Here is a 12,951-nt window from a genome sequence, read left to right as displayed (position 1 = left end):
AAGCAGAGTTTGCTTCTGGTTACTTTTCCTTTTAGTGTCTCTTTAATAAAAAGGAACAACAAAGGAAACCAGCTCCCAAAGTAGCACACTCAATCTTTCCTCTGCTTCTATTTAATGTATTCTATTGTAATAAAGTGCACACACACACAAACCTATTAGCTCTACAATTAAACAAATAATGGCATTAACAACTCCCACCCACCGCCTTAAGCAGGTTTAGCTGGGAGAGCAGAAGCAGCTGTCTCTGTCCTGTGTCTCTGCCAGAGGTCACCATCCTGCAGCAGGATCAGCTGATCCTTCCTGGATAAACTCCTGAGCAAGTGTAGTGTACAGGCTGCAGCATGATCGTAAACCACCTCCAATTTCAGTTTACTCTGGCAGTAACCTCCTACAAAAATAAAGGAAGAAACCTAAGGCTGGTAACTGGTTCATCTCTTAGTATCAGATAAATCCACCTTGATTATCTTTCAAAGCCCCAAAAAACAGAACAGACAAGAGGTTTATAATAATGCTCTAGGTTGCCATGAATTAACATGAATTCTTGTACTGACAAAGGTCACTAACATAACCATTGAACTACACTGCTAATGTAAGAGCTAAGGGAGGTCCTCTAAAGTTTATCCAGGCATGTGTAGACTTCCAACATTTTCAAACCTAGCTAGCTCTATGAAATTAAGCTATTTTCAAACCTAGGACTTGGACAAGCTTGGGTATCCCCATGTGGCCCCCAAGAGTGTTGCTATATCCAAGCTGTCATTGCTACCACATGAAATAATCTCAGACAGTAAAGAGATGAGAGAAGGACAAGGTTCTGACTCAAGTGAGAGGTATTTTTTTTCACATCAGACCAACAAATGATTGACTCAGAAGCTATCAATGTCTTTTTGGCATCCAAAGTGGAGACACATACTTACAGTGGACTTGCTTACTGGTAATTATAGAGAAAACAGCAGGTGGTTACAGTTAAGTTTCTGGTGCAGATTTCACACTGTCAGATTCACACGAAACAGAGAAAGATGCCAGTTTTGAGCAATGGTGTGAATGAGGAGAGTGCTAAACAGTAGATATACCTTGAAAGCAGGAAAACAATACATAAGGAATGCCATGGTCTCCATAGTGCAGGGAGTGTGTGCAACACAAGATTTAAAAATGAGGGCAAGATTTATTATGCTTAGTCTAGAGCATTAGGTAAGGCATTTGAGGATGGGAGGTGTGGGAAGACTGGAGCAAGGAAGATCTTTCAAAAGAAGAATGATTTGTGATATCTGGAAGGGGTTTGTTTTACAATGCTCGACCACATTTGCGTAGCTTCAATACCACAAAGTCCTGGTGTGGGTGCATCACACTGAGAAGGGAAGATCTTCTCTTGTGGCTTTCACCACACTTGTCCCAGCCTCCCACACATGGTTTGCACTGACACAGCTCCAGGTAGCCCCGAGACATCAAACCTGATACAACCATCCTGTGCACCCTTCTAAACACCACAGGCAAGCCCTGCTCCTCTCGGTCACATTTGTAATTCTGGGCACTTCCCTGCAGCTAAGGGAAACTCACAGCAGGTATATCTGCACAGAGACAAGCAGAATCTAGTGTCTGTCATGTAAATCCTGCCTAAAGTCATCCTCTAAACCTTCCATGATGCATTTTCAAGACTATCTTATTTAAATGAGCACTGAGAGCATGAGAGAAGAGGAGAGGGAGTAGAACAAGGCTGGCACACTGGCAAGGGCAGGCATGGAGCCAGGCAGCTCCCTCGGGGCAGGGGAGGCAGCCCTGCTCACAGTGCCTGGAAGCCACTCTGCCGGCTATTTGTGTCACAGGCCACTCCTGAAGCCACCCTCCCAGCTATTCCTGTCACAGGCCACTCTGCAGAGCCCCTGCCAGCCTCTGGAGGAGGGCACAGGCACATGATAAGGATAAGCAGGAGCTGAAACAAGATGGCACCTAATGAATTTCCCTCTGCATGACCTATGCAGTAGATTTTCTGGCATCTCAATAAGCACAGAGAGAAACCCACTGGAGTAGGCAGAGCCCTGCGTCAGCAAAACACCATCTCTCACATGAAACACTCTGGCTGGCAGAGCTGTGAAGGTGAGGATTACTCACTGTTTCCAACACTGTACCACATGTTTAAGAGATAATTATGGAGGGACAGGGAGAGTATTCATCTCATTTTCCTTTCTTCTTTCTTTAAAATAATTTAGAGTGTACCATTTCTGCCCTCAAAAAAATCAATTCAGAGAAAGAGAGTCCACTAGTTTATTACAAGGCAACAATTCTTCTATGCAACACTCTGTGAATGACATCATCAGAAGCATCAAGAAAGTAAAAACTGGACAAGAAAAGGATTTAGATTCAGCTAGCCTGAAGCAAATGGTTCAATCAAGGAAAGAAAAATAAATCCTGACAATTGCATTCAGTTAAGAATTAAGGAAAATACATCTGAAAACCAAGGCCACCAAATCTGACTTTCTGTATTGTCCAGCCAAAGAAATTTCCTCCACTTACAAAGTTTTTATTTGCTGCAAGTTTTCATTAAATATTTCAGCAAACAAAAGGAAATAGCAAAACCAGAAGGGAGGCAGGACAGTATTTTTCAGGGACAGTGGAAACTAATTCAGAAAAGTGGGTCAAAGGAAATGCTGAAAGATTCAAATCCATCCTACAGTTTAGCTAAAGTCAGAAAGTACTAGTCTACACATAGTTATTGCAGCACTCAGTAGATAGCTCAAATTTGCCCTGGAAATTAATAGAAAGTAGAACAGTCACCCAATATGGGCAAATAGGCCAGCATTTGGGACTCAGGAAAAAGCTATGCTAATTAAACAATGTAGTGGCAAACATATGTATTTGCCACAGATCATGCAAGTCCTTTTCCACCCATTTTAAGTAGAGACCTGTTTCTGTTTATCCACAGAAGGTGCATGTTAAAGAATGGTACCTGACAGACAGAATAGGGGAGGAGGGGGCTGGAGGTCAGGAGAGGTTCCAGTGACCAACCATCAGCTCTTAGATAAGGTTAATGGTGCCTACAGTTGCATTACAAGGGAGAAAAGCACTAGAAGAAGCTCTCCCTCACAGCAGGATTAAGAGAGATTGTAAACAACAGGGAGTTATGCATTTGCACAGCCTTCAGAGAGAAAAAAGCACCTAAACAAGGAGAAAAGAGGAGTAAGAGTGTGGTACCAGAAGGAAGCAGGGGAAGGGGGCCAAGGGTGCAGAGCAGCCATTGCCCAGCCCAGGCAAGTGCCTCTGGGAGAGGCTCTCAGTGGCCACAGGCATTGCCCCTACAGTCAGGGTGGCTCTCCTGGAGCCCTGGCAGCAGCAGGAGGGGCACAGCAGAGGTGGGAGCCCTGCCACAGGCTGCTTGGTCCAGTTCTGTGGTGCTCCACGGCCACGTCTTACAGCAGCTTTCTCCCTCACTGCAAATTTCATCGAGAAAATGTTTACAGCAATACAAACCTTTGAAGGGAAACCACAAATATCGAGGAGGGTTGTCAGCAGCCATCAGACCTGTGTCCTGGTTTATAACTACAATGCAAAGTAGAGAGAGAGAGGTGATTTGGCAATGGTGTGAGAAGGCTGTCCCTCTGAAACCCCAACCTTTCTCTCTCTTTCAGCCCATGCTATGCCTCCTCTTTTACTTTCAAACAAGTAACTGACAGAGAAATCTGGGATGTGAGCTAGTAACTACACAAAATTAGCTCTAGCCAATTGTGAATTCATTTGCTCTATTTGCTCTCCTTTGCTGAAACATAAAATTTTGTACGAGTCAGCATATTTCACCACATTTAAGATTGTAATAACACAGGCAAAGGCAGGAAGAAAATATCACAAATGTAACAGATGAAGAAAAATCCAGCCTAGGGACAATCATGGCAGCAGAGAAATTCAATATATCTGAACTACTGCACTACTTTACTGACATTTCCATTTTCTAGTTTCTAGTTCTAGTCTACTGACATTTCCATTTCTAGTTCTAGCATTTCTAATTTAAAAAAAAAAAAATCCTATGAATGATAGAAACAAAAAAAAAAGAACAAAACCCAACCCACACATGGAATGAACCATTCTCCACAATGATTTGTGGAATGACACCTTTTCTACAAGTTTTAAATACCTCTATATGATTAATAGAAAAATAAACACCACTTGCCAAGTAAATCTGCACTAATCTAATCTAACAGCATCTAACCACTCTACATGTTTCCCTATTGTTATACCCCTATGGAATGACTTTGCTAGCCCTCCCCTAAACCCATTGCTTCCTGTACCTCCTGCATCTCAAAGGCATGCAAATGAATCCTTAAGAGTTTTCCCCCTTCTTTGACACATACAACTCACTCTTTTTTTAACAGGCTAGAAACAAACAGATTGTATTTATTTACATTGTGATAGTCTCCAAAGACTCCATCCAGCACCACGATGAGAGCAAAGAACCCATCATTAAAACAAGACCAGAGTTCAAGCAGCAGCAATTGATGCTTGGAGCTCAACACCGACAAAATTTCAGATGTGAGTACGCACAAAACAGAGAATTGTTCACTGGACTGCAAGTTATAGTTTAGTTTAAGTTATAGTTAGTTTTAAACTGCAAGTTAGTTTCCTCCACTAAATTTTTGTGTTTCAAGTATAGGAGTGTATTTCCTCTTAAGCTGGAAAGTTTTACCATTTATGTTGTCATAAAACCTGCTTTCCAGGACTTCTGTCAATGTATATGAGCTATTGCGATAACCAGGAGCAACCCTTATTCCCAGTCAGTTAAGCTACATGAGCAGGTCAAGAGTTATGAGAACAAAACCAAAAAAACACACTGCCAAATGGAAGTATGGTTTCTTGGGTTAGATAAGATTAAAAAAATTGAAAGTCAAGGGCAGCATTTTCAAACATAAAAGCAAACAGTAGGCTTCCAAGTGTGCACTGGGATACTCTAATTTAAACCCCAACCCTCTTTAGGAATCCATCTCACTTCAAGAGGATCATTTTAGTTTAATAAGTTCAAGTCTCAGACAACATACCTATGAAGCAGTGTGCAAACTCAGCAGCAGGGCACAGCACGTAGTTCCAGGAGGACAGAACAGCACAGGAAACTACGGGGTTGTCACTGTTGGCCAGGACATCCTTGTGTCCCCCTGCAATGCCATTACTCTGAGCAAGCTCAGGAAAGGTTCATTACTTGCCACTCTTGACAGCATCAAGACTGTCCAAACTTAGTGCAATAATCAGTAATAATAATCAGTTCACCCCTCACCTTGCTGCACAGAGCACATCCCTGCTCTGCCTGAATAACTACGGAGTCACTCCTTCTTCCTGGCTGTGGGATAAAGCCTCTGAAAATGCATCACTTTAGGACAGAATAGAAAACAAACAGCAAGGCTGGCTCTGGCATACACAAACTGCCCCTCCTCATCTCCACAGCATCACACTTGCCTCTAAAAGGTGATGGGTAAAACAGCAAGAGCTGTCAAGGGTTAGTTTTTCCATGGGGTTTACCTAGTGGGAATCTTTAAGAAAATAAATCCAGGCTTCAGGTGAGAATGCCAAACAGTGTCAGTGATGTTAGGCAGGGGTCATCGAGGTGCCCTTTTCACACTTAAAAGAATTTAAGCTTGCATTTGTATTGAAGGAAGAAGGTAGAAAACCTTAGGGCTGAAAAAAAAGAGTTTCATTCTGAATTTTGAGGGCAGGAGATGCCAGGTGAATAAAAAAGACCTCTCCCCTTCTGTAATCAATCAAAACAGATATTTCAGGAAGAGTGGGCACTCCCAGATGTTCTCCTGAACCACCTGAAAATTTCCAAACATATTTAGGCTGAGCTTTAATCAGATGGCCAGCAGAGAAAATCATCCCTCTCTTGCAAACAATTCACTGTGTGACCTTAAATAAATCACTTGCATATGGTCAGCACTAGGAAGAAGAATTTTTTCTGCTCCTTTTCATTTATAGAGGCATTGCAGAGGGGCAGGGAACAGAGTTCATACTGTTTTATTTACAGGGAATCCTCACTTTTTTAATTTTGGGAAGAGATTTTTAAATGTACCACAAAAGTACCACTACAAGTAAGTAAGGAAGAGAGGGGGATTTTACGTTGTACCTGGTGACATTCCAAAATAACAAAAATATATGAGAAAAGCTTTCATTAGAGAAAATTAGAGATTGTCATAACTCAGAAAGAATAGAAACAGTCATCCAGGAGCTTGACAGAACATGTAATGTTCCTCTCCCTTGCCTTTGAAGGTCACCTTTATTCTTGATGAGATTCTCTCTCTCTGCAGAAGGCGAGAGCAAACAAAAACGCTTCACATGTGTCTGCTGAGCTTCTGTACCAAACTCAGTTTCCCATGAAGTTCCCTTGTTTCTCTTCCCACTTATCAGCTATTGATAACTCTCTCATGTCCAGAAGCCAATTAATTTATGTCAACAGGATGGAGATGTCTGCAACCTGATCTAACTAGCCAAGATGAATCTGCCTGTAGGTTTGCTTTTAGGTACTGCTGCTTCAACCAAGAGTTCATCAAAAAAACATGGTACACCTGGATCACAAAATGAAATTGGATTTTCTGAGGCCTCTTTCCCTGCACCCCCAGCCTGTGCTCCTCAGGCTCTGTACCCAGGCCCTACAGACAAGCCTGAACTGCAGTACAAAGCACAGTTGGCAGCTAATTTGGATTTAGCCATTTCACACTTGCAAGCCAGGGATTCAAAGCCAAATACCAGGGCCCCCTCCTACTTTCCAACACAGAAACAATTTAAAACAGATCTAACACCTATGTAGTACTGATTTGGTTATCTTCAAAATCCCCATTGTTCTGTTTAAAGACCATATCCTCCTAGAATAGCCTCCTTTTGATAAACAACTCCTTCTGCATGTCAGCCAAACAACAGTTTTGCTCTTTATCACAAGTGGAGCAGCAGCAGAAACAGTGTGTGGCGAAGTGGGGGAGGAGGGAGTTTTAGCTGAAAATAGAGTTCATTGTCAGCTGGACTTTAGACTCAGGTTTTTAAATAGGTTTTGGAATGTGGATATGAAGCAGTTAAAAGAACCCTACCTCCAGCCCTTAAAGGGAAAAAACCCCCTTTATTCACACACTTAAAAATCATAGTAGAACCTTTGCTAACACAGTCGTTTTTCTGTTGTACGCAAAAGCTTCTTGTATAAGAAGGTAAAAATATTCAGGAAAACAAATATTAGTTCCTCAGGAATCAAACAAACAACAAACAAAAAAAATTCCTTAATAGAAATATGCAGCACCAAATAACCCATTTTTTAAAAAGTTTTAAAAGACACATTGTGAAATTTAAATAGTTTTTTAGACCCATAATAACAGGTACATAATTTTAAATGGTTGTATAGGCCAGAGATTTCTGTGCCTTGTATATAGTTAGTGGAAAACAAAAAATTGCTACAAATTATTCCTATTTTCTTACATTCCAGATATGCACATGGAGGAATGTGTCAGTTTCTGAAGTGTTTATTTTATGAAAAATATTGACTCTTTTCAGTAATATATTATTGCATTGTTCTATAATGACACTATGTAGTTAGATTGTATATTTTGCTTCAAATATCCCCTCAGCATAGCTGGAAATAGTTTTACTTTTCAGTTCCTAGGATTGACATATGCATGTGATATGCACAACCTGAAATCTGCCACAAAAACAAACAAAAAAAATCTTATTTTGTGTGTTCCATGAAGAGCAAGCTGATCATATAAAAGATGATATGACTGACTTCAGTAATCATGAACACGTGGTAATGGAAAAATTGGAAAAGATCTACACCTAAACATACAATTAATGATCAGAGCAAAGCACAGCCTGAAACCATGCAGTTCCTGCAAAGTCCATATGCTTTATTAGAACCAACATAAAAAGATCTTGTAATTAGAGACAGAAGTCCTACCAAAGTCTTATGTTAACAAACACTCTTAGGTTCACAAGCTGCCAGAGAAGCCCCATCACTTTGTTCTCAGAAGTTTGCTGAAAAGCTCTAAGTGGCCTAAGCAACACAAACTTCAGCATCTTGGGCAGCGCTATCTGCTGCGGGGCCGCGCCTGACCCCGCTCGCACAAACAGGCCAGGATAAGGATAAGGATGAGGATAAGGGCATGGAAAACATTGGCCCCGGCTCCTGGGCTTCCCACAGATAGAACATCTGGGCAGGGTTAGCCGTGGCACCCTGTGAACAGCGGCTGCACCGTGACAGAGATGGGCCCAGACACCGACACAGGCCCAGAGCCGCCGTGGGACATCGCTTCCCTCTGTGCTGGGGACAGCCCGGCCAAATGCTGTCCTTGTGGAAATGAGCTCTGGAAGGAGTCAAAGAAGTGTTTACAGCATGGTTTGCAAAAGATAAGGAGAAAAGATGCTCTTCAAAACCCAGGGAATTCTGTCTGAGCATAAGCTTTTTTCCTCCTGTTCAACCACAGATACCACAAACCAAGTTCAGGCAGAAATTCATGCTGACTTATTGCGAATTCCCAGCACCTAGCAAGACTGGCTAGCAAAGTCTTGGTCCACTGGCATCATATAGCAAAGCTCATTACTGGCCAAAGAGGTGACAGAAGTTCTCCAAAAATCTTATATATAAGGCAATAAACTTCCCAGATCTTGCCATTACCATTTAAATTGGCCAACCGGCCTTTATGCACAGCACCTATACGCAAACCATCAAGTGAGATGGAAAAAACTTGGAATATAACTGTTGTGCAATTGACAGGAAGGAATTTATGTTGATTTTCTTTTTACTAACAAGATCTTCTGCATCTTGGTGGTAAAACATTCCATCAATTGTATTTTCCAGAGAAACAGAACCTAATTCCATTCATTCAAGGCTCCTGTACTCAGAAATGAGTGGCAGCAAGGATTTACAATTGTTAAACTGATCTTCCTCCCATTTGTGACCATCTAACTTCCTTGTAACAACTACAGTAATTGCTGCTACAAAAGAACAGCTGTTTTAAATGCATTTTGGCCAGCCTGTGCTACAGCTGGGAAGGTTGGATGGTGGAGGATGACCTTTTCCTTTGACCAGCCTCCAGAAGTTCTGCCTGGACTGCTGACAAGCACTCAGCCATAATATGAAATCCTACTCTGTGCATCTCAGTGAAAATTTCATAAGTTATAAAACTCATCAAGGGAAAATAAGTAACTCTTACAACAACGCTTCACGCTTGTAAAAACCTAGAAATCTTCTATTATAACCAGGACAGTTGGCATTTTATGTTTATCGTACATTCAACAGCAAGAAAGAGATACAAACTATCTACTCTTGCAGAACTTTTTGTTTTCATAAGTTTGAGGGTTGGGATGGGGTTTTTTTATTTGGTATTTGATTGTTGTTTTTTTGGGTTGTTTTTTAAAACTGAAATAATATCTGTTCAAACAAAGCATATGGTTGATTTCTATGTAAAGAAAGATAAATGCTTTCCATCTTTTAAAGTCAGCTCCAACCGAAAGAAACTTAGGATCAAAAAAATAAAAAAAGAAAAGCAATAGATCTCTTTTTAAGGAAAAGTAATGAACCTACATAGTAAAGGAAAGATTTAAATTTAAGGACTTTGAGCAACATTGCTGGGAAAAAAAACTGTCTGTGCATTCATGGCATTGTGCTACAGACAGAAAAACGTACACATAGCAATTATATGCAGATATGTCATTGAGGAAAACTGTGTTATGACATTAAACAGAGAGATGAAAATTAGCAGCAAACTAAAGGTGGAACATAAGAGTCCAGTTTTGCACCTAGGCTTCTGTCACCATGCTCTAAATATTCAGAATACAAGCTCAGAATCCTCAAGAGTACTGTGAAGAGAACCTAGATTCATTTCAATGGCACAGAACAACTTTAAGAAAAAAATTATATGCAGAGCTGTAGAGGTCCATCAGGTAGCAGAGGAGGTTACAGAAAAAAGAGTCCCCTGTTCTCAATGCTCCTTGGTACAGCTTCTACAAAATAAACATTTTTCTCCCATTTCCCTTACTTTTCCTTTTAACAAATTTACAAATGCTTATGAAAAGAAAACATGAGATTGCATCTGATTTGTCTGTGGCGCCATTTGTTGCTATATGGAGACTACTTGGAAAAGGTGATGAGTGGTGAGTTGGTGAAAGATATTAGTAGAGAAACAATAGACAAATTGCTCTCAATGTCATGCTTAACCCTTTAGTGTTCACATCTTGGTTTCTCCCTCCTCTCTGGGAGGCCTAAGCAGAGGATAATGATTGCATTGCTCTACACAAGCTGCTTTCCCGTCCAAAACATTAGCAAATGTCTCCTTTTTACTTCCATGGGCACAGTGTATGTGAAATTATTCTTGGGAGCAGGGGAAAGCAATTCACTGAATTCCTATTTTTTCCCACTTATTTGCTCCTTTAGCAGAACTGAATGTCCTTTAATAAAAAGGATGATTTGCACGTTCAGCACAAGTCAAACCCATCAAATTTATTTCTTCCTGAAAGTGTAGGTAGAGAATGAAGATTTTTAAAGGAAAAACTCTGCCCTTGATGCCCAATGAGCAGCAAGCTGAGGCATGCAAACCACTAAGTACCCACTGAAAAGATAAAACTTTATTGAATGCAAAGAGCACCCCTTCAAGAGCCTTTAATAAAGGGGGGAAAAAAGCCACATAAAAATGATTTGCAGTTTCCCAATGAACACATCAATTTACTTAATTAAATATTGCTTTCAAAGTTGCAGTCACAATAGCCCTTGTCTCCTGCCAGTTGCAGTAAGAAAGATACATTGAACAAGGGTGTCAGCTGAATGCCAGTATTGATGTTAATGCCAACTGCCCAGAGCCTTGCCAAGCTGCTGACGTTTCCAGCAAGGACTCCCTCATTTTCAGCTCTTTTTAAAGCTTTGTCAAAGTACTGAAATTCTAGAAGCCAAATTCTGTGCCTTTTGCAGGGACATATAAGACCTTTCTTTTCAAACAGGAGAAGATTCATCCAGCAGCCTCAGCTTTTCTAACAGAAATAATTTGAAAGTTATTTTCACTTTCATTGCTGACTACCATATCTTGATTCCACATTTCATTGCATTTAAGCTCACTTTGTGAGCTTATATTTTGACTCAGATTAACAATAAAAGCCAAAGGGAGTATTTTCTCACCAAAAAAACCAGTCATCCTCTGAAATTAATTTCCAGCATTCAAATCACTATAGCTTTACATCTGCATTTTTTTCTTGGTTTCTCATTTCAGCACAGGATGTGGAAACTCAGATGCATTCCATTAAGTATTTCTGTAGTTTTGCCTGCACCCTCAGTTAACTGCAGTTTACTAATTTTTAGCAGAAGAAATAATTGTTGTAGTAGTTTTCTCCAAAACCAAATCAGTTTTGAGAAATATTGTCATTCTGCAACTCCTTGGGCATCAGGATCGAAAGGTAAGACCACACAAGGAGCAGTGAGAACAGCGAAGACAAACCTTTTTTTTTTTTTGCCGTTTCCTGCTCCACTTTCTCCTTTTTCACTTTCAGTGATAGAGGCATAAAAAGCAGCAGCAGGATCTGGCGCTGGGAGCAGTGCAGGATGTGCACGTCTATGGAACATGTTCAGTTACCTTAGAGTTAAGTTCAGACTGAGTACCACCTTCCACTCCTCAAAACAGAAATTACATTGGTGGCATTTCTCTTGGGTGAGTGCCTCAGCTCAGACTCTTGGTGAGGCCAGTCTTGCTCCTGTAGAGTTTCCAGGTGAGATGCATAAATAATCGGTCACAGGCACTGCCTAATCACTCTTTGTTAGCAGCTCCATTCCAGAGGCAACTGCTCTTAACTCTGGCATACTGAGACATGCAGCTAAGCTTCACATCTTCTCAGACTTTAGTGAGTGGAATTTTGGTGTTTCCCCCTGGACATTCTCAAAATCTGCTCTTGCACTGTCATTCTGTCCAAAGCCACATGAGCAGAGAGCATGCACAAAGTAAAATGCATTGCCCTTCTGAAGTTGTATTCAAGGCTCTTCCTTTCCCTCTTTATTTTTAAAGAAATCTTTAGTTAGTCATACTTTAAGACCTAATACCAGACAAGTGACCTTATTATTTGCTTGGGCATGAGCAACATTATTTTATATTGTAAGATCTAATCCATATTTGGAAATTTATATTTTAGGACACATCACTTGTAACTTTTTAGAGAAAATAGGAGTAGTGACCTCCTAAAAATCATGACATGCCAAGACTGTTTTATAGTCAATTATATTTTAGTTTAAACACAAACACATGCTATGTCCAGTAATAACCCAACATTAATAAAAGGAAGTTTAAAAATGCCCCGAATCTAGTCCCGAATTCCTATGACACAAACACATTTAAACACATTTTAAAAATATTTCCACTCATTTGAAGTAGGAGCTTATCTTCATAGTCTTAGTCTCTGCTTTGGAGTTAGTTTTTTAAGCAAAGTTAGGGACTTCAATGCCAAATGTTTAACCTAAATGTCAGGATTGAAGCAAATGTCACTGTGGTACATAGGCACAGAATGGGAGAGAAAAAAAAATCTGTGACTCTTCAGACAAACTGTCTTCACAAGGAGCAGAGAGTGCTGAACACCTTGCAAGCCAGCCTGGGTTCTGCATTTTAATTAAATTACTGAAGTAATTTTACTCAGAACACAAAAAACAATAACTGAATATCTTCACGATTCCCTAGTGCATAACTTGCACATTGCATGTTCCTTCCATTGCTTTGTCCAGGCCTCCAAAGCCTCAGAGAGACTGTTGCACCATTTCTTGAGGCATTTGTCCCAATATTTCAATGGCAAACCAAATAAGAGGCAAAGAATAAAAGGGACTATAACAGCAGAGGGTGATTCTCTCTGTTGTGTAACATCACAGCTTGAAATGACAATGAAATCGGTCATACAGAAAAAAAGCAAACTTATAAATCACATTGCATGTAAAAATGCTTCATATTTCTAAAGTACTCCTCATATGCCAGTGAACTCATG

General features: G+C 40.4%; 1 long non-coding RNA gene across 3 annotated transcripts in view; it reads right to left on the bottom strand.

The window, feature by feature from the left end:
* The window catches only part of LOC135445867 (uncharacterized), a 37,669-nt gene extending 25,969 nt beyond the window's left edge, over positions 1-11,700 (bottom strand). For 2 of the 3 annotated variants that reach the window (XR_010439620.1, XR_010439619.1), the window contains exons 1-2: positions 11,565-11,700; positions 203-388 (exon numbers count right to left, since the gene is read on the bottom strand). This is a non-coding gene — a long non-coding RNA (uncharacterized LOC135445867). Of the gene's footprint in view, positions 1-202; positions 389-3,462; positions 3,532-11,564 lie in introns of all 3 variants that reach the window. The other variant, XR_010439621.1, reaches the window with a different exon arrangement.
* Positions 11,701-12,951: the final 1,251 nt, after the last annotated feature.

Source organism: Zonotrichia leucophrys, chromosome 3 (assembly GCF_028769735.1).
Source record: "Zonotrichia leucophrys gambelii isolate GWCS_2022_RI chromosome 3, RI_Zleu_2.0, whole genome shotgun sequence".
NCBI lineage: Eukaryota > Metazoa > Chordata > Aves > Passeriformes > Passerellidae > Zonotrichia > Zonotrichia leucophrys.
The sequence above is the reverse complement of the archived record's forward strand: the minus strand, read 5'-3'. Positions and strand labels throughout refer to the sequence as shown.